General features: G+C 27.7%; 2 protein-coding genes across 5 annotated transcripts in view; one reads left to right on the top strand and one right to left on the bottom strand.

Moving 5' to 3' along the window:
• LOC126750305 (uncharacterized) overlaps window positions 1-27,916 on the bottom strand; it is a 219,661-nt gene that overhangs the window by 169,057 nt on the left and 22,688 nt on the right. The gene's annotated exons all lie outside the window — the stretch shown is intronic.
• LOC126750302 (A disintegrin and metalloproteinase with thrombospondin motifs 9-like) overlaps window positions 1-27,916 on the top strand; it is a 354,367-nt gene that overhangs the window by 998 nt on the left and 325,453 nt on the right. The gene's annotated exons all lie outside the window — the stretch shown is intronic.

A 27,916-nucleotide genomic window follows, 5' to 3' on the forward strand; every position in this document is an offset into this window, starting at 1 on the left:
AATTTAGTATATAATAAATACATAAATTTAGTTTATAAAAACAATAAAATTAAGTAAAATTTAAATTATTCTCTCAAAAACCAAATAAAAAAACAATAAGTCAATTGGTCCAGTTTACTTAAAGTATTTTTACAAAAATCATACTAAATGTTTTTTAATACAAAAAAATTAAATGAAGTCGAATTTAGGTAAAGAAAAATATTTTATCAAAGAACTCTTTATAAAAAAATTAAGTCGAGTCCAATTTACGTGGAAATTGTATGTCTAATAAGTGCAGTAGAAAGGACCATACATCAATTCGTCATCTGTCTTAGAAAATATGAGTTTTTTCAAAAAAAAATCAGGAAAGATTATTTTCTTAAATAAAAATCGACATCAAGTCAAGTTATATTAATCTTAAGTCAATTGGTTACGAATTGGTAAATTTCAAAAAAACTTTAAGCCAATTGATTTGGATCATAAACAAAATTGATAATTCATAAATCAAGTCAAATTTGCATAAGAATTAGGTGTATTCGTATCGTGTATCGGTGAATTGTTCATAATTAATTTACAGAAGACTGTAAGTCAATTTTTTTATTTTTCCTAAGAAACTTTTTTCAGAGGAAATCCTAAAAAAAGATTTTTTTTAAAAAATTAATTTTTTATTTTTTTAAATGTATAAAAAATTTAAATCAAGTCAAATTTACGTGGAAATATTGTAGCATATAGACGAATTTTTATTAAATTCAATAAGAAAGGTCATAAATCGATGTTATTTTACTTAAGAAATATGATTTTTTTTTAAAGGACATACAGGAAAAATTAGTTTTGTAAGTTTAAAAATAGAAATCAAGTCGAATTTACATATAAATTTATATTGTATGCATATTATAAATTGATATATTTACTCTATAAAAATATTAAAATCAAGTCAAGTTATAATATGGAAAAACACACGTAAGGTTTGTCCAATTTACTTTGACGTATTTTTTTTCAAACACAAGCATGACAAATAATTATTATGAATTTACCTGATGTTATATCTTATAAACGCATCTCTAATAAATACAGTATAAAGGACTATACATAAATTTGTCATTTTTCTAAAGAAATATATTTTTTTTTAAAGAAAACTCAAAAAAAAATTTTTAAGTTTTAAAAATGAAACTGGATGGAAATTGCATATAAATTAAATATATAATAGATTCATAGATTTACATTATAAAAAAAATTAAATCAAGTCAAGTTTACATCATTCTCTTATACACTCATAAAAAGGCAAATAAGTCAGTTGGACCAGTTTATTTTAAGAATTAATAATAAGTGATTTTTAATTAAATAAAATAAATCAAATAAAGAAAACTGTAGGTCAATGGAACCAGTTGAATATTATGTGTGAAAAAAAATTAAAAATTTATAAACCAAGTCAAATTTACATGAAATATTATGAGTTAATTTAATTACAGAAGACTGTAAGTTATTTGCTCATTTTTCTTAAAAAATATTTTTTTTTCCCAGGAAAATCCTAAAAAATTAATAACCTATCTTTAAAAATGTATAAAAAATGTAAATCCAGTCCAATTAACGTGGTAATATCACGTCTTATAAACGAATCTTTAATAAACTCAATCTAAAAAGGCCATAAACTTATTCGTCATATTTCTTAGGAAATACGATTTGGTTTTCCTAAAGAAATATAGAAAACTATTAATTTGTTAAGTTGAAAAATTTAATTCAAGTCATATTATTATATGGAAAAAAAATACGTAATAAATATTAGTCCAGTTTACTTTGACGCACTTTTTTTCAAAGACAAGCATATCGAAGAATTATAGCGAATATTTAAAAAATTATGAAAAATTTAAATCGATTTATTCTAAGTTTAAAAATCTAAATCAACTTGAATTTACCTATGGACTTAGTATATTATAAATGTATAGACTTAGTTTATTAAAAAATTAAAACCAAGTCAATTTTTTATATGGAAAAAGATGCGTAAAGTTAGTCCAGTTTACTTTTACGCATTTTTTTTAATTCAAAATGAAGCTTGACAAAGAATTATGACGAATGTTTAAAAAGTCACGAATAATTTACATCAAGTCGAATTTACGTGGATATTATACGTTTTATAGACGAACCTGTAATAAACACAGTATAAAAGATCCATAAGTCAATACGTCATATTTCCTAGCAAAAATAATTTTTTTTACAAAGTATAGAAAAAATTAATTTCTTAATTTTAAAAATCGAAAATAAGTGGAGTTTACTTATTATTTTAGACAATTATAGATTCATAGATATAGTTTCAAAAAAAATTATTTTTAAAATGAATTTTTTAGAATCCTTAACTAATAATATAAAATCTATTATAATATAATAAAAAAGCTATTAAAATAAAAAAATAAGTCTAAAAATCTAAATCAAGTGGGATTTACAAGTAAGTTTAGTATATTATAAATAAGTTTATAAAACAATAAAATTGGGTAAAATTTAAATTATTAAGTCAATTGGTTCAGTTTATTTTAAGAATTTTTACAAAAAATCATAGTAAATGTTTTTTAATACAAAAAAATTAAATCAAGTCGAATTTAGGTACAGAAAAATATTTTATCGAAGAACTCTTTACAAAAAATTCAAATCAAGTTTAATTTATGTGGAAATTGTATATCTAATAAATGCAGTACAAAGGACCATAAATCAATTCGTCATGTTTCTTAGAAAATATGATTTTTCTCAAAACAAATTCAGAAAAGATTATATTAAGTAAAAATCGACATCAAGTCAAGTTATATTAATCTTAAGTCAATCGGTTACGAATTAGTAAATGATTTTTAATTTAAAAAAAACTTTAACTTCAGTTGTTTTTGATCATGAAAAATATTTAACAATTCATAAATCAAGTCAAATTTACATAAGAATTATAATATGTACTATCGATGAATTAATAATTAATTAATAAAAAAATAATTAATTTATAGAAGATTGTAAGTCAATTCTTCATTTTCATTAAAAAAAATTTTGCTTTTTTCCTAAAATCCTAAAAAAAATATTTTCCAAAAAAATTTATAAAAATTTAAATCAAGTCGAGTTACGTGGAAATATTTTTTTTTATAAACGATTTTCTATTAAATACAGTAAAAAAGGTCATAAGTCATTCGTTACTTTACTTAAGATATATAATTTTTTTTAAAGGAAATCCAGGAAAAATAAATTTTGTAAGTTTAAAAATCGAAATCAAGTCGAATTTACATATAAATTTAATATATTACAAATTGATAGATTTAGTCTATAAAAATAATTAAATTAAGTTAAATTATTAAATGGCAAAAAATATGTAAGATTAGTAACGGTAGAAGTACGTGGAAATATTATAAATACAATATAAAGGTCGTCGTAAATCAATTCATAATTTCTTTTAAGAAATAATTTTAAAAAATAAAAATCAAGTCGAATTTATATACATACTTAGTATTTTATAAGTTCGTAGAATTAGTTTTATTAATTATAAATTTTAAGGGAAAAAATACTTAAGGTTAGTCCAGTTCACTTTGACTATGTTTTATTCAGAAACAAGCTTGACGAAGAATTATGCCGAATATTTGAAAGGTCATGAAAAATTTAAATTAGGTCGAATTTACCTATAAATTTAATCGATTATAGACTCGTAGATTAAGTATCTAAATAAAATTAAATCAAGTCAATTTTACATCATTCTCTTATAAACTCATAAATAGGCAAATAAGTCAGTTGGACCAGTTTATTTTAAGTATTCATACAAGAAATCATAATAAGTAATTTTTAATTAAATAAAATAAATCAAATAAAGAAAACTGTAGGTCAATGGAACCAGTCGAATCTTATGTGTGAAAAAAAATTAAAAATTTATAAACCAAGTGAAATTTACATGAAATATTATGGGTTAATTTAATTACAGAAGACTGTATGTTATTTGCTTATTTTTCTTAAAAATGTAAATCCAGTCCAATTAACGTGGTAATATAATGTCTTATAAACGAATCTTTAATAAAGCCAATCTAAAAAGGCCATAAACTTATTCGTCATATTTCTTAGGAAATACGATTTGGTTTTCCTAAGGAAATATAGAAAACTATTAATTTGTTAAGTTGAAAAATTTAATTCAAGTCATATTATTATATGGAAAAAAAATACGTAATATTAGTCCAGTTTACTTTGACGCACTTTTTTTCAAAGACAAGCATATCGAAAAATTATAGCGAATATTTAAAAATTCATGAAAAATTTAAATCGATTCGTTATATTATTATGTTGTATTATATTGTATGCATATTATAAATTGATAGATTTTATCTATAAAAATATTAAAATCAAGTCAAGTTATAATATGGAAAAACACACGTTATTTTTTTTCATACATAAGCATGACAAATAATTATTATGAATTTTCCTGATGTTATATCTTATAAACGCATCTCTAATAAATACAGTATAAAGGACTATACATAAATTCGTCATTTTTCTAAACAAATATAATTTTTTTTTAAAAGAAAACTCAAAAAAAAACATTTTTTAAGTTTTAAAAATGAAACTGGGTCGAAATTGCATATAAATTTAGTAAGATAATAGATTCATAGATTTACATTATAAAAAAAATTAAATCAAGTCAAGTTTACATCATTCTCTTATAAACTCATAAAAAGGCAAATAAGTCAGTTGGACCAGTTTATTTTAAGAATTCATAATAAATAATTTTTAATTAAATAAAATAAATCAAATAAAGAAAACTGTAGGTCAATGGAACCAGTCGAATCTTTTGTGTGAAAAAAAATTAAAAATTTATAAACCAAGTCAAATTTACATGAAATATTATGGGTTAATTTAATTACAGAAGACTGTAAGTTATTTGCTTATTTTTCTTAAAAATGTAAATCCAGTCCAATTAACGTGGTAATATAATGTCTTATAAACGAATCTTTAATAAAGCCAATCTAAAAAGGCCATAAACTTATTCGTCATATTTCTTAGGAAATACGATTTGGTTTTCCTAAGGAAATATAGAAAACTATTAATTTGTTAAGTTGAAAAATTTAATTCAAGTCATATTATTATATGGAAAAAAAATACGTAATATTAGTCCAGTTTACTTTGACGCACTTTTTTTCAAAGACAAGCATATCGAAAAATTATAGCGAATATTTAAAAATTCATGAAAAATTTAAATCGATTCGTTCTAAGTTTAAAAATCTAAATCAACTTGAATTTACCTATAAACTTAGTATGTTATAAATGTATAGACTTAGTTTATCAAAAAATTAAAACCAAGTCAATTTTTTATGTGGAAAAAGATGCGTAAAGTTAGTCCAGTTTACTTTTACGCATTTTTTTTATTCAAAATGAAGCTTGACAAAGAATTATGACGAATGTTTAAAAAGTCACGAATAATTTACATCAAGTCGAATTTACGTGGATATTATACGTTTTATAGACGAACCTGTAATAAACACAGTATAAAAGATCAAGAATTAAATACAGTAAAAAAGGTCATAAATCATTCGTTACTTTATTTAAGGATATCCAGGAAAAATTAATTTTGTAAGTTTAAAAATCGAAATCAAGTCGAGTTTACGTATAAATTGATAGATTCGCTCTATCAAAGTATTAAAATTAAGTCAAATTATCGTATGGAAAAACACACGTAAGGTTAGTCTAATTTACTTTGACGTATTTTCTTTTCAAAGACAAGCGTGACAAATAATTATATTGTTCATTATTGAATTTAAGTGGGAATATTATATTTTATACACGTATCACTAATAAATACAGTATAAAGGAGTATACATGAATTCGTCATTTTTCTTAAGAAATATGTTTTTTTTTCTTAAAGAAAATCATTTCTTAAATTTCAAAAACTAAACCAAGTCGAATTTACATACAAATTTAGTATATAATAGATTCATAGACTTTAATTATAAAAAAATTAAAACCAAGTCTATTATCTTATAAACCAAATAAAAAAAATTGTAATTCAATCGAACCAGTGATGTGTGAGAAAAAAATGAACATTTATAAAATAAATCAAATTTATATAGAAAATTATCGGTTAATTTTTCATAATTTAATGACAGAAAGCTGTAAGTCAATTGTTCATTTTTCTTACGAAATATTTTTTTTTCAAAAAAATACTAAAAAATATTTTTTATAAAAAGTGAAGTCAAATTAACGTGGAAATATTATGTCTTGTAAACGAATCTTTAATAAATACAATCTAAAAGGCCATAAATCAATTCGTCATATTTCTTAGGAAATATGATTTTTTTTCTCTAAGGAAATATAGAAGAATATTTTTTCTTATGTTTAAAAATTTAAATAAAAAAAATATAGCTAATGTTTGAAAAGTGATGAAAATTTGAAATCAAGTCAAATTTACTTGGAAATATTATGTCTTATAGGCGAAACTTTAACAAATATACAACATAAACGGCTATAAATCAATTCGTCATTTTTTTTTCAATCCAAGAAAAATAATTTTTTTAAGTTTAAAAATCGAAATCAAGTCGAATTTACATATAAACTTAGTATATTTTAAATTAGTAGATTTGATTTGTAAAAAAATTAAAATTAAGTTAAATTATTATATGGAAAAAAATACGTAAGATTAGTCTTAAATCAAGTAGAATTTACGTGGAAATATTATATCTTATAAATACACTGTAAAGGTCATAAATCAACTCTCTTAAGAAATAAATTTGTAAAATCAAAATCAAGTCGAATTTACATACAAAATTAGTATTTTATAAATTCATAGAATTAGTTTTATTAATTATAAATTTTATAGAAAAAAATACTTAAGGTTAGTCTAGTTCACAGTTTTTATTGAAAAACAAGCCTGACGAAGAATTATGGCGAATATTGATATCATGAAAAATTTAAATTAAGTCAAAAAAAATATTTGATAGAAGAATCTTTAATAAATGAAATAAAAAAACTGATAGTCAATTGGTCCAGTTGATTTTAATCATGAAAAACATTCAATATCAAAAATTTCTTCATTTTTCTTCAGAAAATAATTTTTTGAACTTTTTAGTTATTCTTTTAAATAAAGATGCTTTAAAAAAAATAAATCAAGTCGAATTAAATAAAAAAAATATTCAAGGTAATTATAGTCAAGTCTATAGTCAATTTGCAAAAGAATTATGGCCAATGGTTGCATTCAGGAAAAATTTAAATCAATCGATTTTACATTAAAATATTGCTTATTTTTAATTATGTGAATAAATAAATTAATATATTATAAAAGGCCTTAAATGAATTCTTCACATTTGTTAATAAATATTATTTTTTTCCAAAGAAAGGTTCATTTTTAAGTTTAATAGTCAAAATCAATTCGAATTGAGGTAAAAAAAATATTTCGTTGGATAATTCTTTATAAATCATATGAAGAAAACTGTAAATCAATTGGACCTAATAATCGTGAAAAAAATTAGAATATTCATGAATCAGAAAAATGTACGTGGAAATTATGTGTATTATTGGCGAATTAAATTGTTTATAATTTATTAATAAAAGACTGTAAGTCAATTTTTAATTTTTCTGAAGAAATTCACCTTTTTTTCAGAGGAATCCTAAAAAATTTTTTTTTTTTAAATATGTATAAAAAATTTCAATCAAGTCAAATTTACATGGAAATATTACATCTTATAGACGAATTTTTATTAAATAAAAATAAAATAAAACAGGACATAAATCAATTCGTTACTTTAGTTAAGAAATATGATTTTTTTTAAAGGAAAATTTCATTTTGTAAGTTTAAAAATCGAAATCAAGTGGAGTATTACATATTATTATTACACATAAATTTAGTATTTAATAAATTGATAGATTTAATCTATAAAAATATTAAAATCAAGTCAAATTATTATATGGAAAAACACACGTAAGGTTAGTCCAATAGTGAGTGAGTCCAAGAGTAAGACAAGAGCGACAAATAATTATGTTGAATGTTTGAAAATTCATTAAAAAATTAAATCAAGTTGAATTTACGTGGAAATATATTTTATACGTACCACTAATAAATACAGTATAAAGGAGTATACATGAATTCGTCATTTTTCTTAGAAAATATGATTTTTTTAAAGAAAACTCGAAAAAAAACATTTCATAAATTTCAAAAAATAAACCAAGTCAACTTTACACTATTATCTTATAAACCACTTAGAAAAAACCATAAGTCAATTGGTCCAGTTTATTTTAAGAATAAGTGTATGAAATCATAGTAAATAATTTGCAATTAAAAAAAATAAATGAAGTCAAAAATCCTTAAAAGTATTTTCGAAAAAATTTAAATCAAGTCAAATTAACGTGGAAATATTATCTCTTGTAAACGAATCTTTAATAAATACAAACTAAAAGGCCATAAATCAATACGTCATATTCTTCGGAAATATGATTTTTTTTCTTAAAGGAAATATAGAAGAATATTCTTTTCTTATGTTTAAAAATTTTAATAAAAAAAATATAGCTAATGTTTGAAGAGTGATGAAAACTTTAAATTTAAGTCAAGTCAATCAAGTCAAATTTACTTTAGAAATATTATGTTTTATAGGCGAAACTTTAACAAATATACAACATAAACGGCTATAAATCAATTCGTAATTTTTTTTAAGAAATACGAATTTTTTTTTAAATTTAAAAATCGAAATCAAGTCGAATTTACATATAAATTTAATATATTACAAATTGATAGATTTAGTCTATAAAAATAATTAAATTAAGTTAAATTATTAAATGGAAAAAAAAATATGTAAGATTAGTAACGGTAGAAGTACGTGGAAGTATTATAAATACAATATAAAGGTCGTCGTAAATCAATTCATAATTTCTCTTAAGAAATAAGTTTAAAAATCCAAAATCAAGTTGAATTTACATACATACTTAGTATTTTATAAGTTCGTAGAATTAGTTTTATTAATTATAAATTTTAAGGGAAAAAATACTTAAGGTTAGTCCAGTTCACTTTGACTATATTTTATTCAGAAACAAACTTGACGAAGAATTAAAAAGTCATGAAAAATTTAAATTAAGTCGAATTTACCTATAAATTTAATTGATTATAGACTCATAGATTTAGTATCTAAAAAAAAATTAAATCAAGTCAATTTTACATTAATTTTTTATAAATTAATTCAATAAGAAATTCATTCAAAAAATCATAGTAAATGCTTTTTAATTAAAAAAAAATTGAATCAAGTCGAAATTAGTCAAAAAAAATATTTGATAAAAGAATCTTTAATAAATCAAATAAAAAGACTGACAGTCAATTGGTCCAGTTGATTTTATTCGTGAAAAAAATTCAAAATTAGAAATATCATCATTCTTCTTCAGAAATAATTTCTTGTCTTTAAAAATGCATAAAATTTGAATTTAGGTCCAATTTACACTGAATCTCTCATAAGTAGAGTATAAGGGATCGTAAATCAATTGCTTATCATCGTACTAAAATATTAGTTATTTTAGGAGTTCGAAAAAATTCCCTTTTAGCTTAAAAATAAAAATCAAGTCGAGTTGACCCGAGATCGCACTTCTTCAAACTATAATAAATAAAAGCGCGAGTCAATTACCCCTAGTTCATCAGCATAATTTAACTTAATGAAACATTAAAACCATGCTACGCCGCTGCTTTTTTTTTTGCAAAACCTTGATCCCAAAAAGTTTTATGGACCCCAATTAAAATTAGACGCTGTTGGTTAAATGCGAAATTTGCGTCTGGCCTACGCAAAAATCTCTCTAATATATATATAGAGACGGGTAATAAAAGTAGTACGTTTTTATTTAACAACCGTTTAACGCACCATATGCTTAAGCCAAATATAACCTTTAAGGTATGAATAATAAAAATGTATGGTTACATAACAGCGCATGCCTGCACAGTGCCAACTGTCATCAGTCAAATGAGAATTCTTGTATTACCGACCAAAGGCAACAATTGCATGTTGTCCTTTTTAACCCTGGAATGCTACTTGGGGTACATTTGTACCCCATCATTAATCATATCTCAAGTTAAATGGAAGTGGGCGGGGGAACGAACGCCGACGTCATATTAGTTTCAAGACGCGGCAAGTCAGTTCGCGTGCGACAATTGACTGATTGTTGCGACGTTGGCACACGGTTTTTTCTTTTCGAGATTTGTGATATTAGTAGTAGTGCACCCCAGTGTAGCAGTTTAGGCTAAATATACTTTGTGATTATTATTTAATAATGGCTGGGCAGAAAAATTTCTTCTTTTAACAAAGCCTGAAGATGTCGGAGAAATTCATTGCATTCTCTATGAATCTGATTCAGACACTTTTTCGGATTCACAGCGAGAAGGAAGATGCCGTTATACCTGATTTTAGAGAGGAACCAGAAGAGGATGAAATACGCGGCAATCAAATCAATCTTAATTCTTTTATTGCACCAGAACAGACTCAGGATACCTTTCCATCTAATACAGATTCGGAAGATGACAATATACCATTGGCAGAAATACAGGCGATCAACAGAGATATGGTGGAAATTTTACCAGTATCTACCAAATTAAGGGGTAAAAATGGGTTTATGTGGTCAGGTAAGAAAGGCGCAATTCATCGTACACCAAAACGAAATCTGGTTTTGCATTTACCTGGAAACAAAAACGAAGCAAAACATATTACATCGGGAACTGAAGCTTGGAAATTATGTTTCACTCAAGAAAATCTCGATAAAATTATCCAATATACTAATAACGAGATACAAGTTCAACGATTGAAATATTCAAATAAGAACGATGACCAAGATACTGATGCACCTGTTATTACGCCAGTAGGTAAGAGACCCTCTTGGACTAAGGATACAAACAGCATTGAACTCCAAGCACTTTTCGGGCTATTTTATTATGCCGGTGTTATGAAAATGGCCGGAGTTTTGACCAAAGAACTATTTGATAAAGACACAGGAATTCCAGTATTCCGTGCTACCATGCTCGAGGCACGTTTCAGGTTTTTGATAAACTGTCTTCGCTTTGATGATAAGCAGTCCAGAGCTGAAAGAAAAGAAACTCATAAGCTTGCAGCTTTTCGAGATCTATTTGAGAGGTCAATCGTTAAAATGAAAAACCTATATACTCCTTCAGAGTATATTACAATTGATGAACAATTGGTTGGTTTTAGAGGGCGATGTCCTTTTAAAATGTACATCCCTTCAAAGCTCAATAAATACGGAATCAAAATTGTGTTGTCCTGTGATGCCAAAACAGCTTTTGCACTTGATGCTGAAATTTATATAGGAAAGGGTTCCACATCAACTGATGTTCCTGTAGCTCAGTATTACTGTAATAAGCTAACCAGTTCTGTCCAAGGAACAAATAGGAACTTGACCATGGATAACTGGTTTACTTCTATTGAGACCGCGAAACATCTTTTGGAGAGGAAAATTACCATTGTTGGTACTGTGAGAAGAAATAAAAAAGAAATTCCTGAGTCGTTTTTGGAACTCAAAGAAAGGAATCAAAATTCTGCCATGTTTTGCTACAGTGGACATCTGACACTGTTATCATACTGTCCACCCAAGAGTGCTAAAAAAGCAGTAATTATGCTTTCGACAATGCACGAAAAAGGTGATGAGCCATTTACGACCAAGTTACCAGAAATTATTTAATTTTATAATTCTACAAAAGGAGGAGTGGATACTTTAGACCAGTTGTGCCACACTTATTCTACTGGTAGAAAAACACGTCGCTGGCCATTATGTCTGTTCTATAATTTGTTGGATATTCTGGGTTATAATTCAATGATTCTTTTGCGTGGCTCTGGTGAAGTGAATAAAGAAATTGTAAAGCACAGGAGAGAATACCTCAAGAAGCTTGCCCTTGACCTGGTCAGACCGCACATGATGAGCCGTTTGGAGGCTCCAACTTTGAGGCGCGAACTCCGTGAAACTATATGTAGGGTCCTCAAGATAACCACTTCAGAAGAAGTACCTACTAGGCTTACAACAACAGTGGGTAGGTGTGTGCTTTGTCCCAGAAGAGAGGATCGAAAATCGAGAGTAAACTGTGCTGTATGCAAAAAGTTCGTGTGTTTGCAACATCAAAAAAAAAAAAAATGCTCAGTGTGTGCCGCATGAACATTTTATTATGGATGTGCGTTACAAGTGTTCTTAGAGACTAGGACATTAATAAATTGTCTAAAATTGTCCTAAAGTTAATATGCAGGTGATTTCGATCAAGTTGAATTTACTTGCAAATAATATCGAACTTAGTCAAGTAGAGAAGATTGTAAATCATTTGCCCATAAAATTTCATAAATCGAGTGAAAACGATCACAAGTCAATCGACTTGATTTAAATTTATTTTAAACGAAACACTATGTATAATATTATATTATTAGATCTTACCTTATTTTCTTTGGTTAAACCATTTTTAAGATATAAACAGTTGAAAAATGAATTTTTAATACATCAACTATTAGTCTAGATTTAGTTACTGGATGTTTTTTTTGTGATTTCAAACAGGCCTTTGACCGTGTGATAAACTTCAACGGTATTTGTATCTTGGAAAGAGTTCATCCAAAGTGCAGCATGTATTTCAAGTTACGGTTAAATTTTTATAGAAATAAAAGCAAATTTCGTTATTTTAAATGGAACACCTTATATTTATAGATTCTAAGTAAAAATCCAAGAAATATGATGGGTCACATGCCATACTTTGGTTGATCCGTTTACAAGATATGAGCAATTAAAAATTATTTTTTTTTAACTTCAATAGTTTTTAATGAGTTACTTATTATATTAGGTATTACGTCACTTATAGCAAAAATCAATTTAGAAATTTTTATTTCACACGCTCAACAATTGAAAAGAAGAAGAAAATAGACTTATTCACGTATTTAAAAGAAATATGAACTTAAACCTGTAACGATACCGTTCGATATACTTAATTTAATTTAAGTTCAGTAAGTTTTAAATACAATAATTTACTTGAGGTATAATAGATTTTTTTATATACCTAGGAGCTGAGGTTCAATCTATTAATCTCTGAGCTCGTTTCTTCTTTTCAATATCCTACCTAACTTTGTTATGAATATTATAATTAAAAAATGATAAAAAACAACAAGAAGACCTACTTTTTTTAAAAATACCTAATTTGAACCAACGTTTCGGTAGTTATATCTACTACCGTTATCAAGGTAATTAAAGTAAAATTAAATTAAATTAAAAATAAAATATACTTATCTTTCAAATTTTCAGTAATGCAGTCTCATCAAAATTTCTTCCTAATTCGAAAATACTTTATATACTTTTTTATATGATTTGACGGTTTATTAATAGTTTGACAAACATATATCGCCACCATATTTTAGGTTTTTTATCAAATGTATTAATAATTTCAGATTCAAAATTTTCCATAAATATATTACTTAAAATTGGTGAAAGAGGAGAACCCATAGCCATACCAAAGTTTTGTTGATAAAATTCATTATTGTATTGAAAATAAGTAGTTTTTACACAATAGGTTAAAAGTTCTAAAATTGTATTAACGCTTAGTGTTGTACGTTCTGCCAAATTATTATCATTCTCTAATTTATTTTTAACAATATTTAAAGTTTTGTCAACAGGAACATTAGTAAAAAGACTTACAACATCAAAACTTACCAATAGATCATGAGGGTTAAAAGAAATTGTAGAAAGTTTTTCTAAAAAGTGTTGAGAATTTTTAATGTAAGAATCAGAATTATTAGTGTATGGAGTTAAGATATTTAAAAGATATTTTGCAAGAGGATGAGTAGGTGAATTTATGCTACTAACTATAGGTCTTAAAGGAACATTTATTTTATGTATTTTTGGTAAACCATAAAAATGTGGTGATTTACTATTATGTGGAGTTAATTTAAATCTATCAATATTAGAAAATTGGTTTTTATGCTTTTTAAGTAAATTATAAATTTGTCTTTCAATTTTTTCTGTAGGATCTTTAGATAATTTAGAATAATTGCCATCATTAATTATTAAATTTAATTTATTTTCATAAATGTTAATATTTAAAAGAACAGTAGCATTACCTTTATCGGCTGGAAGTATTTTAATATTATTATCGGTTTTAAGTGTCTTTAAAGCTTTTAATTCTAAAGAGTTTAGATTTTGTTTAATTTTAATTGGTTTTTCAATTTCTAAATATTTTCGAATTAGGAAGAAATTTTGATGAGACTGCATTACTGAAAATTTGAAATATAAGTATATTTTATTTTTAATTTAATTTAATTTTACTTTAATTACCTTGATAACGGTAGTAGATATAACTACCGAAACGTTGGTTCAAATTAGGTATTTTTAAAAAAAGTAGGTCTTCTTGTTGTTTTTTATCATTTTTTAATTATAATATTCATAACAAAGTTAGGTAGGATATTGAAAAGAAGAAACGAGCTCAGAGATTAATAGATTGAACCTCAGCTCCTAGGTATATAAAAAAATCTATTATACCTCAAGTAAATTATTGTATTTAAAACTTACTGAACTTAAATTAAATTAAGTATATCGAACGGTATCGTTACAGGTTTAAGTTCATATTTCTTTTAAATACGTGAATAAGTCTATTTTCTTCTTCTTTTCAATTGTTGAGCGTGTGAAATAAAAATTTCTAAATTGATTTTTGCTATAAATGACGTAATACCCAATATAATAAGTAACTCATTATGAATTCGTCACAACAATACAGATTTTATTCAATAGTTTTTGAGTAAATGCTACAGGCATTTTGTGCTTTTTTTTATAAATTTTCTTCCAAATTATTTTTATATAATTTTTTTTTAAATATCCTAAAATAGGTATTTAATTAAATTAATCAAATAATCCGTATACAAATTTTCATATTTCTATTTTTACCAATTTTTGAGTTACAAGTACAGTGAAATCTCCCATTAGCGGACGTTGACGGTACCAAGTTTATTGTCCGCTAATAGGAAGTGTCCGCTAATAAGAAAACCCAAATATGTAAATGTATGTACATAATTTTTATTGACTAACATATGTTTTATTATTAACATAATTTTTATTAACTAACATGTATTGATGAAAATTACAAGTATAAACAAACATAGGTACATTGCTACCTTAAATACCAGAAAAAGAAAACTGAAATTTAAAATCCTTAAAAAATTGTTGAAAATTTCAGATCTTATACCTTAAAAAAGTCAGATATTTTTGCCTGCTTCTTCTTTTTCATTTTTTCCTGAAAAAGGCAGGTTTGAAAATGCGATTCGATATTTTTAAGGTGTTCAAAAGCGACAAAATCATTTTTTTGTAAATTTTTTTAGATCATCAACACATTTTAATGCATCGGCATAAGAATTCACAGTACTCTAAGCTTCTTCCCTTTCTTCCTCTTCTTCCTTTTCTTCACTATCACTTTCCAGCAAAATTGTATTTTGTACCTCATCAGCAATAGTTTCTAGACCTCCTTCAAATGTTTCCTCCGTATGAAGTTCTTGGTCCAATATAATAAAGTCATTATCTAATGCCTTAGAAATTTGGCTAACTTCCTGACAGTTTTTCCAGAATTCCGCTAAAGTTGCCAAAGGTAAGTCATCTTCTGGATCGTAGTCTTCTGCTCGATCCTATCTCCTTGAGGTGACTTTTGGAAACCAGCTTTGACAAAACAATTTTGTATAGTGCATGGGGTAACCTTATTCCAGGCGTTCTTAATAAAATATAATGCCTCCAAAATGTTAATCGATTTTGATGAATCTGAAGCAGACGATACATCATCCATTTTTGATAGGATGTGCTTTAAAATCTGGCTTCTATAAAATAATAATTGAAAATTTTGTATTATACCTTGGTCCATGGGCTGACATACAGAAGTTGTGTTGGGAGGTAAAAAAAGTATTTTAATATTTTTAAGGTTAAGTTCTCTTGGGTGTGAACCGGCATTATAAAGAAAAAGTAAAATTTTTCGTTTTTGACAACCCATTCTTTTAGTCCCTCGCCCGACCTATTTGATATACACTCAAACCGCTCAGTCCTCCGTACGACCCATTAATCGAATTTCGACAATAATAGAATTTTATAACATTCTTAATGGTTTGCATATTGGTGATGGCCTTCAGTTGAATCAAATAGAGGTATCGAAGTTCCCGGTCCTGAATATCGATTTTTAATTAAAGTTTAATCAAGATATTGAGACTAGTTGTCTGGTTGTTATAGAGACAACAATATGTGAGATAGAAAATTCTATTGAGTGGAGATTTTCACCCTGACAAATGATTTTCCAAAAGTTGAGTAATTATTGATTTCTGACAACTGTGTATATTGTTACACAATACAGGGTGTCCATTTATAAACTGACGCATTTTAACTGCTTATAAGTCGAGAACGAAAAATGACAACAATGTGCGGTTTTCACAGAACTTCATCAATATTTTAAAAGTTTTTTTTGACAGTATTGCCAAGTTTCAAAATTTAACTGAAATAGGAGGGAAAAAAAATGATGATTTTCAAAGGCCGATTTCTCAAAAATTTTAAATGTAACACCCTGTACTTTTTAATTTCACATTAAAGCCTGTTAAATCCCCTTTCCGAAAATGTATAAATTGTCTTAATTTCATTATTTTTTTTTACAGAGCTAATTTTAGTAAATGACACCTTTTTGAAAATTTTCCTAGAATACATATTCGGTGATTGTCGATTGATGAACATTTTCTGATAATTGCCTATGTATCGCTTTAGCATGATCATAATTAAATAATTTGCGCTATTGCCATGTCTATAAAAAGTATTTATTCTATGTATTAAATTACAACTATTTATAACAATTTTAACAACAAACAATTGAAAAAATTAATTTTAATTTATAACTAATAAATTAGCTGCTGAATATGACCCCGATTTTGCTCGGAACACAAATGTAGACGGAGAAATAAGTTGCCGAAGGCGTTTTGTAGCATTCGCGGTGTATACTGAAAAAAATATCTGGATTCTGGCAAAGTAATGGGTTTCTTGGCTTTTTTTTTCTTATAGCAAAACCGCCGAGTTTAAACTAATAGTATTTTTCTTTCCTCAAGAGATCCAAAGTTTTTCAATCAAATCCCCGATTCATTTGCTATATTATTATTTACTGACAAAGCCGGTATTCTTGCCGCTAGCATGGGACTTTTAACAAGATCTTATGATTTTAAAATAAAATATCGATTTTTGTCATACGCGAATATGATTATCTTATTCCTTTGTATTATTGTGTTCCATCGTTTCGAGTTTCGGGGTTCAGTCTGTGTTCAGTTGGGGTTCGACGTGCGACATTACACAAAGTACCGTGTATAGTGCATACTGCCAGTAATCTACTAATTTAGTAATTTACTTTCTTTTGTGATATTAACTTTCAAAAATGGGTGACATTGACGGAAATAATTTTAAGTTGCTACTAGAAAAGTGGAACTTGGGCAACTTGTTGCAAAAATTTGCAGGTAAGTTTGTAATCTTAAATTTTTTCCCTCCATATTGTTATCCATATGCGCTATGCGCACCGGCATCATCAGAAACTCTTTTTTTCCAGTCCTTTAGCTTATAATAAGTTCGTTTAAGTTACGGGTAAAATTATTAGAAAATTAATGCTACATGTAATGCTAGCTCATGTAGCCTCCATTTTGCTGACGCCGTTTATGTAGAACAGTGAATATTTGTTGTCAAAATTATATGCTCTTGGCAGAAAGAAATTTTCTTTTCCAATTACTGAGTTTACTCTTTGTTTAAAGTAACAAAATACTTTTATAAGAGTATATGTTTTTTTTCGAAGAGAAAGATCTTTTGTGATAAAATTATATGCCTTTGACATTTTTATTTTACAATTGGATTCTACAGTGTTTTTCTTAAAAGTGTAAATTTTCTTAAAACAGAAAAACTAATTTTACATTCCTATCTTTACTTTTTAATAGGTACCTATCTTTTAAGATACATGCCAAATATATACAACTCCATATAGAGCTTTCTAAAATTATAAATAGGGCACTTTTCCTGTATCTTAAAAGCTATAGCTAACAAAAAGTATGGCATGCGATACATCAAAGTTCTTGGAATTTTGTAAAGAATTCAAAAGTACAATAACACATAGGGTGTTCTATTTAAAATAAGAAAGACGTTGTCAAGTTTACATAAAAGTAACAACACTGCATACTAGAAAAAATATATGTCTAAAGTTTGCATAGGGACCAAATTTAATTTTTTTAAATTAAAAATTAAAACAGATATAGAGGCAAATGATATTGTTGAGACCCGTAAGGTGATGGCCAGGAACTTCATCGATCGATTGTATGCAGAATACCATTAACAGCGAAAATTTTAAAAACTTGGCGAAGTTGTAAAGTTATTGGGGAACCTTTAACTTAAAAAGTAGTAGTAGTAGTAGTTAGTACTTAGTAGTTTGGGATTTTGTTGGTAATACAGAATTATTTATTCACAGTTTAATTTTAGATGAAAGTGTTGACATTGAGCTTATTAAGTATTTGTCAGTGGATCAAATAAATGTTTTTTCTGCAAATATTGGAGATCGCATAAGGCTGACAAGATTAGTGCAATCATTGCAGAATGAAAAGGGGGAAGAGGATGTTGTTTGCAATGTGAGTATAAATATTTAGGATATATACAATACATACATTTTCTAATGTTTATTTAACTTTTGGGTGTTACAACTTCATTTTATAATAAATAAAAATGCGCAACTTTGTCACAATTAAAACTTTTTGGTATCTCTTTGTATATACTTAGTTTACGAGACCCCAAAAGTGAACTAGCAATTTGCAAAACACCTTGCATACCTACTAAATATAATAAATAAGTCATATTTTTAAAATGGCCTTTAAAAAAATATCTATGATTTAAAATTCCCAAAAAAAAACTAATTAACAAAAATTATTTTTTATTTTTAGACAATTTAAAAAGATTTAGACCTTTAAAAAAACAAAAAATTACTAGTGATGTGGCACTGACTAAAGATGAATATATGCCCAATTTATCACCCCCGCCAATAGAAGAAGAAAGACACTGTCTAAAGACACTGTACTGACTCTTTAGTCTAGAAGTCTGGGAACGACTAGACTTTTGAGAGACACTGTATGTTTTTTATGTAGATATATTTTTAAAATGCTCTTTATAGTTTTAAGTTCAATATAATTATAATATAATATAAGAATCCCTAAAGACTGATGAATTTACAGGAATGTGCGTGTGTTAAGTTATTTTTCTTCGTTTGTTACATATTTCTTCTTTGTAAATATTTTTTATGTTTTATAAGAATTGATTTCGAGAAAGATTTTTGAAGCCAAACTTATATTAATTTGTAGGACTATATTACTACGTTGTTCCTATAATTATTTACTGTTGATTTTTTATTTTTTGTTTGAACCTTAATATTTTTTTTAGTATAATATTTCATACATTTGTTATGTTAAAACTTTGCTTAAACATAATTAAATAATGATTTATAAAAAAAAATTGTATTATTTTTTATGCCCATTTAAAAAGAAAATAACTATAAGTATGTGTAGATACATATATTATATACATAGGTAGGTATGTTTTTTATAAAATATCTTATAAAAAATATGTAGGCATGTATCTATAATATATTTTTAAAGATGCTATTTTATTGATTAATAACGTTTAATAAGGATCAATTATTATGCTTCAAAAATATATTACCTATCCCAAAAATAATGTATATAATAGTTAACGAATGTTTGCAAAAATTTAAACTTATAATTTTATTTCTACAAATTAACAGAAAAATTAAAACTGGAAGCTGGCCTATTTTTTTATGTTATTTGTAGAATAAAATTATAAAACTACTTTCTTGAAAAAATTTTATTACCAGCTATTATTACATCATGTTTTAAAGTACATAATATTTTTCGAGCAATAAGAATATAATAAATAATTAAATATTTTCTTAAGAGTAGATATAAATTATTATTGCTCCAAACATATAATAAAACATATTTTTGGAGCATAATTGATCCGTATTAATCAGAATTATTTAAAAAATTGACACCCTTAAAAATATATTATATTAGGGTGTCCGCAGAAAGAATATCGAAACGCGTCTATAACTTTTTTTAGGTTAATTTTTTTTTGGTTAAGGTAATTTTCGTAGTAGCTTTTGGCGTTGCACCTAATGGTGTCATGCGTTTTACCTTATTGATGACATTTAAGGTTATTTCAAGGCCATATTAAATTTTTTAAGTGGAAACCATATTTTTTATTATTTTTTTGAATTTGGCATAAAATTACAAGAATTTGGATGTACCATATGCCATACTTTTATTCAACTGTTTTTAAGATACAGGCAGTTGCCCTTTCAATGACTTGAAGAGGCTCTAGAGCGAATACTATTAATGATAGAGAAAAAACGGAGTTCACTTTGCTATCTTAACTTTTTAACACCCATCTTTTGAAATGCATGACACCTGTCAAAATCTTTGACAGATATTTTTGACGGGTGTCATATTTGACATGTATAATAAAAGATAGATATTAGAAAGTTAAGATAGGAAAGCGAAATTCGTTTTTCTCTATCTTTAATAGAATTGGCTCTGGAGCCTCTTAAAGTCATTAAAAGTGCAATTTTTAACTCCCTGTATCTTAAAAACACTTAAATAAAAGTATGGAATGTGAAACATTAAAATTCTTGTAATTTTATGCTAAATTAAAAAAATAATAAAAAAAATGTCTAATCTTAAATGTCATTGATAAGGTCAAACGCATGACACCAATAGATGCAATGCCAAAAGCTACTACTAAAATGACCATAAATTAAAAACAAATTAACCTAAAAAAAGTTATAGACGTGTCTCGATACTTTCTAGACACCCTGTATACCGATTTTTTATTTTAGCAATTATTGCCAAAATGCCATAGTATTAAAACAAGATTCTAGTGCTTTTGACTCAAAATATTAGAAGCCTTATATCAAACTCACAGTTACTGGGCGAAAAGAATGGGGCTTTTGAGATAAGATTCTTGAACGTTGGAACAAGTCTCTTGGAGTTTGTAAGAAATGCTCTCATACTTTTGCTAAAAGTATCGGGAACTTACTGCAAGATTCTAATTATTTTCGATAATATATTTAAGTTCTTATAAGAAGAAACGACTTCTATCGCATAAAATATTTAGGTTTTAAGACAAGTATTTAGAGATTTATACAAAAACCATATATTTTCATCACCAAACCAGAAGATCTTAAAAGAAATGATTTATATTTTATATTAAATTCATATGTATTTAGAGTAAAAGAAGTTTCTGAATTATATCAAGGAAAGTGCATCCTTGCCGCAAATCGGCCATTCATTTGGCATGTATCAAGTCCGCGCCGGCTTTGAGATAATGCCGTGCGCATTAATAGCAAAGTATCCTTTTTTTCAGTGATAATTTCGTTAAAAACGTTTACTATGTTGTTGCGCAGTTCATCCAAATTTCTTGGGGTTGGATTGTAGCAACGTCTTTTACATATCCCCATATACAAGAATCTGGAATGGTTAGATCGGGAAAATAAGGTGCCCACTCGATTGGACCTGCTCGCCCTATCGCATCTGTTTCCAAAAGTAATATCTAAGGAATCCTTTGCGACCCTGGAGAAGTGTGGTGGTGCACCGTCTTGCTGGAAGTAGACCGTGTCTAAAATTCCATCCTGCTGAAGTTGAGGATAAAAAAATTGTTTCCAACATATCGGTGTAATTGTTTCCATACACTGTTGCTTCTTGAAAAAAAATGGCCCATAAATTTTAAATTTCGATACTGCCCATCAAACATTCTTAGGAGAATCTCTTTCAAATTTGTTATACACTCGAGGATTTTCATTTTCCCAAATTCGGCAGTTATGCTTATTTACTCGACCACTGATGTGAAATGTTGCCTCATCAGACATTATTAAATTGGTATCCGGCTCATTTCTAAAAAGATCTAGTAGTGTTTTGCAGATTAAATATCATTTTTCAAGGGCACGATTTTCTATTTTTTGGAAAGTTTGAATTTTGTAGGCTTTAAACTTAATTATAAAAAAAAATAATGAATTTAAGACAATTTATACATTTTCGGAAAAGGGATTTAACAGGCTTTAATGTGAAATTAAACAGTACAGGGTGTTACATTTAAAATTTTTGAGAAATCGGTCTTTGAAAATCATCATTTTTTTTCCTCCTATTTCAGGTAAATTTTGAAACTCAGCAACACTGTCAAAAAAAACTTTAAAAATATTGATGAAGTTCTGTGAAAACCGCACATTGTTGTCATTTTTCGTTCTCGACTTATAAGCAGTTAAAATGTGTCAGTTTATAAATGGACATCCTGTATTAAATTCCTCAACGTATATCACGTGCACATTTTATCCGATATTAATAGTTGAAGTTCAACCAAAATTAAACGTTTATTAAGAGATCGTGTGTTGGGTGACTAGTCGTCAAACAAAGAGAAATCCTATTGCCATATATCTAAATATTGAAATGTAACATTGAGTTAATTGATGTAACTTGAGATACTGCAAGGGAATTGAGGTTTGAAACCGGTGAGTATATTTTAGTATTCCAAAAGTTGACAGTACTTTAATTGTTTGTATACAATGTTCGAGTTTTTGTTTGACTATAAGATGATGATTGTTGAGTAAATAACCATTTTTTAGTGAACCATATTTTAAATCTGATATTACAATAATAAATGGATGTGTTATAAATTGATTAAAAATGACCACAAGTCAATTGGAAATACGGAATTTTTGCCAGTTATCAACTGGACACAAGCCATGAACATTTCCCAATAAAGTCCACTATCTAGTTTGCCCACAATAACCCATGTTAAAAATAATTCTTTGCTCCTATTATAAATGTATTTTAATTATAACTTAAGAAACCTAGGACTTAGGTAAGCGGTGTAATGTATAAAAAATAAATTTTATATTTTTTTATAAATTTTTTTTAACGGATTGTACCTAAATGTAATTTTAATTGTGTCGTGGTTTTTGTTTTTTTTGTACACGTAGGGAAAATTTATTTTAATCATGTTTTTTATGTACCTGCTTAAAATTATTTTGTTTTATCTCTGTGATTACTTGAACAAGCAAATCATCAAAACATTATTAATTTCAGTGTCCTGAGGATGACTTAATATAAGTCGAAACGTCCACATTTAAGTAAACAGGTTTCTGTTTTATTTCTGACCTCATCCAACAACCCCTCAGCAATACTGAAAATATTGAGTCTATAGGAAACTAAAAAAAAAGACCACTATGACTGAATTATAAAATACGCAAACTATATACTAATAATCATTTATTATCAGTATGGCGAGGTGAAATCCAAATTCGGCGACTCGGATTAACTCGACACAAGGTTACGGTCATTGGGTTAATGAACTGTCGCCGTTCACAATGGCCTGACTTTGAATTTCGCTTAGAAAGGGAAATTATGCGATTTTTCTTTTCTAGGTCATTTTCTCGGAACAATTTTTTTTTCCCACGTAAGACATTAAACAAATGGCTCCGATTTAATTAAAACCACAGTTTTCTCTAAAAAAAAAAATTTTTATTACGGTTTTATAACAGTTGTATGCATAACTATTTAGTTTTGCTAATAGGTTTGTATGTTAGACCTAATTTTAACTGAACTCTTGATACTAATTGGTTAAAAAAATTCCAATGTTTATTTAGGGTTTGCGTGGCTTGATGACACTCTTCATGAAGATTTATTAACGTTTATATGGTGAAATTTGTTACTCCAAATATTGGTAATTTATTGTATTAGAGGAAAAGGTTTCACAGTTGTGTAACTGCTTAAGGAGTTTATATCATTCAATTTTTGCCAAGCTATAAGTATGACTTAAGACGTCTCAAATTTCACGTAGGAAACAATCAAATATAGTATTTGGTATAAAAAGTAAGATAATGAAAATAATTTAATGGTAGGCCATCGCACGTCACTGATAACCGCTATATTAATTTACCAAAATCATAAAAACGAAATGAAATAATAAATCGCTTCAGCCACTGAATCACATATTAAATAATCGTTAAGTAAGTAGCGATAAAAAAAAAGCAAACAAAAGTTCAAACGCGAGGCCTTGATCGGCCTTGCATGGATTTTCGCGATTCTCGCCAATTTTGCGTAATTTACGTCGGTTTGTTTGTTAAACCAATAGACGGTGTAGTATATAGGATATTTAAAAAAATTGTGTAGGATTGTTAATAAATTGAATATTGAATAATTTTATTATTTTAAATAAAAGACTATTAATGACCGTGTATAGAAAACGCAACGTAGTATTTTTCTAAAACTGCGGTAACCATGAGAACAGACAATGCTCTATCGGTCTAAAATACAGGGTGTCCCAGCGAAAACGAAACAGAGGTATTTTTGGTATGAAAAAAACATTTTTTTTACAAAAATCTCGAACACGTCGATTTTATTTTCGCGGGGGACAACTTTTCCCTACCAAGGCACCCTCATACCAGTAACTCTCTTCGAGGGGGTGGGATAACCCCTAAAATCTTAAATAGAAAGAGGGGTCGTGTGATACCTTATTTTAAAGGTCTTTTAATTCTGAATATAACTGCCAAATTTGAAGTGGCTAAAATTTTTTATCCGGATATGACAGCTTGTCAAAATTGTAGAAACAGCGAAAATGAAAAAGGTATTTTGAACTCTGTTTTGGATAATATTTTTAAAAGAATAAGGAAGTCCTAATTTCAAAGGAGTCACTTATTAATTAAGAGGCCACCCTAATACCTAGAACCCTTTACGAGGGGTTGAAAGCACCCCTTAAATCTTAAATAGAAAAAGGGGTCGTGTTATTCCTTATTTTGAAGGCCTTTTTACTCTGAATTTAAATGGTGACTTCTGAGTGACTGATGGATATCTTGTGGATATAAAAATAGCTAGAAATACAATCTTTACTGCCAGTAAAAGTGGAGAGATAAGAAATACCTACCCTTTTCCTTTTGTGTCTTTTAAATAAAACAAGTTTATTTAAATTACGTCAATTTATTAATGTTCAAATTGTGCCCCGCCTACTTCCATGCAGGAATACAGGTTTTGCTCAAAATGATGCCTGACGTTTTGTAGAACTTCAGGTGTTATCATCTGACACTCACTTATAATTCTCTGGCGTAAGTCTTCTAGGGTGTCTGGTTGGGTAGCGTAAACTTTTATTTTTAAATGCCCCCATAAAAAAAATCTAATGGGGTTAAATCGGGTGACCTAGCTGGCCATTCCATAAAAGGTCCTCTCCTTCCAATCCAACGATCAGGAAATATCTCATCAAGATATTGCCTCACACCAGCAGCATAATGTGGAGGCGGTCCGTCTTGTTGGAAAACGACTTGATCATCATCAGAATGATTTCCGCCTTCCATTATTTCTACTATTCTTGGATATACGGCATTTTTCAAGAGATTTCGGTAGATTTCTCCATTCAAATTTCCAGGCAGAAAAAACGGACCAACAATGGCCGCCCAAGATTCCCAAACATTTAACTTCTCAGGGAACTGGGTATGAACTTCACGAAACTGGCCCGGATTTGCATTTGACCAGTAGCGGCAGTTATGACGATTTACGTTGCCATTAAGAAAAAAGTACATTCATCTGAAAAGCAAATGTTGTAAATAAGACGCGGATTAACAGTTATCATATCACTAAGCGATTCACAAAATTGCACTCCTCTGTCTAAATCGTCCTCATTCAGTTTTTTCACCAGATGAATTTTGTAAGCATGGAATTTATTAGGCTTAAGTATCCTATGAACACTACTTTTGCTTACTCCTGTACTCGTCGCCAATTTTCTGACACTTATTCCTGGCTCGGCATGAAGTTGACCTAGGACAGTTATTTGCATTGCTTCATTGACAACAACAGCATTTTAAACCTCACGCTTTTTATTTAAGACACTGTCAGATTCCCTAAATTTAGCAACTATTTCTAGAACGTATTTTCTGTTGACTCGTTTTTCTGGATGAAGATCATTAAATTCTTGTACCGTTCTATTGGCACAATTGTTATGCCGAAAGAAAAACTCTATCATCTCAACCCTCTCTGCAGTAGAATAAACCATTGCTAACAGTGTTTCAACACGTAAAAGACTGGGTAATAATTTAAAACTATTTAAATAAATGCAGCTTTATGAAAAAAGTACCAATGATATTTAGCAAGTTAAATAAATTCTTCAGATACTTGTGTTTGCATTTTATTTGGTATTTTGTTTTTGTTTATGATATGCTGATAAGGTGTAATAACAATAATATTAACAATACTAATAAATTTTTAATCATATTTTAATGATCCAATAAAAAAAATTGTAAGAAAGGGTTTCAGGCATAAAGGTTTATTTAAAGTATTTTTTCCAGAATTTTATTTGGCTTTCATATCCAGAAGAAATCCATCAGTCACTCAGAAGTCACCATTTAAATTTAAAGTGAAAACGCTTTCAACATAAGGTATAACACGATCCCTCTTTCTGTTTAAGATTTAAGGGGTGCTTTCAACCCCTCGTAAAGGATTCCAGGTATTAGGTGGCCTCTTAATTTATAAGTGACCCCTTCGAAAATAGGATTTCCTTGTTCTTTTAAAAATATTATCCAAAAAAGAGTCCATAATACCTTTTTCATTTTCGCTGTTTCCGCAATTTTGACAAGCTGTTTTATCCAGAGAAATAATTTTAGCCACTTCAAATTTGGCAGTTATATTCAGAATTAAAAGACCTTTAAAATAAAGTATCATACGACCCCTCTTTCCATTTAGGATTTTACGGGTGATTCCACCCCCTCGAAGGGGGTTGCTGGTATGAGGGTGCCTTGGTAAGGAAAAGTTATCCCCCTCAAAAATAAAATCGACGTGTCCGAGATTTTTGAAAAATATATTTTTTTTCATACCGAAAATAGCTCTGTTTCGTTTTTGCTGGGACACCCTGTATGTTCAACACTGCAACGTATTAGAAATTATACCGGGTGGCGCATCGAAAACGAAACAGCCAATTACGGGCAGTCCATTAACTTTTTAAAAAAACGCTCGGACCCGTCGATTTTATTTTCGAGGGGGACACTTAATCACAAAATCACTTTCCCACCTACAACCCTCTAAGCGGGGGTGGCACTACCCCTAAAATCTTAAATGGGAAGGGGGGTCGAGTGATACCTCATTGGAAAGGTCTTTTAATTCTCTTTACAAGGATACTTGGTTTGACGCAATTTAGGTAAGTACTTTTTAAAATTTTCGCATTTAAACCTTAAAAGGTAATTTTCAATATTTTTACTTTATCATAGACTACTAAAGGTACTTTTAAGAAAAACAATGCGAGGCAGTAGGACAAAACCATCAAGTATTATTAAATTATGAGACAAAAAATGAGATAGCTCTATCATATTACAGAATATTTTGACTTTAAGTCTAGTCATTCAAAAAATTATTGCAAAAATAGATTTAAAAAGAATTTGCTTAAGTGTTAGCTTATAATAAATATTCAAAATGGCCACCTCCATTCTCCATACAATAAAAAAGATTTTGCTCAAAGCGTTGTCGCACGTTCTGCAATATTTCAGGCGTGATTTGAAGACACTCATTTACAATTCTGCCTTGTAAATCTTCTAACGAAGTGGGTTCAGTTATTGCACTGTTTCTCGCACAATGCCCAAATGTGGGTTCCAGGGATATGATTATTAGCCTTTATTAGGGCACGCAAAGAAGACGCAGCTTTATATCGTTAAACCCAGCTTTAGTATTGAAAGATAAATCAATATCATAATTGACAACTAATTTAATCTATAACCTCAATTCAAAAAAAAAAAATACAGTAATGCTCTAATACTTAATTTATAATTATGAAATTTAAAATTATGAGAAAGAAAATAAAGCAAAATTTAGCACCTAAAATTTTGATACCTTTAAATTCTTTTATACAAAATTTGAGCTCATGACATCAAAGT

The sequence above is a fragment of the Anthonomus grandis genome, chromosome 2 (genome assembly GCF_022605725.1).
Source record: "Anthonomus grandis grandis chromosome 2, icAntGran1.3, whole genome shotgun sequence".
Classification (NCBI taxonomy): domain Eukaryota; kingdom Metazoa; phylum Arthropoda; class Insecta; order Coleoptera; family Curculionidae; genus Anthonomus; species Anthonomus grandis.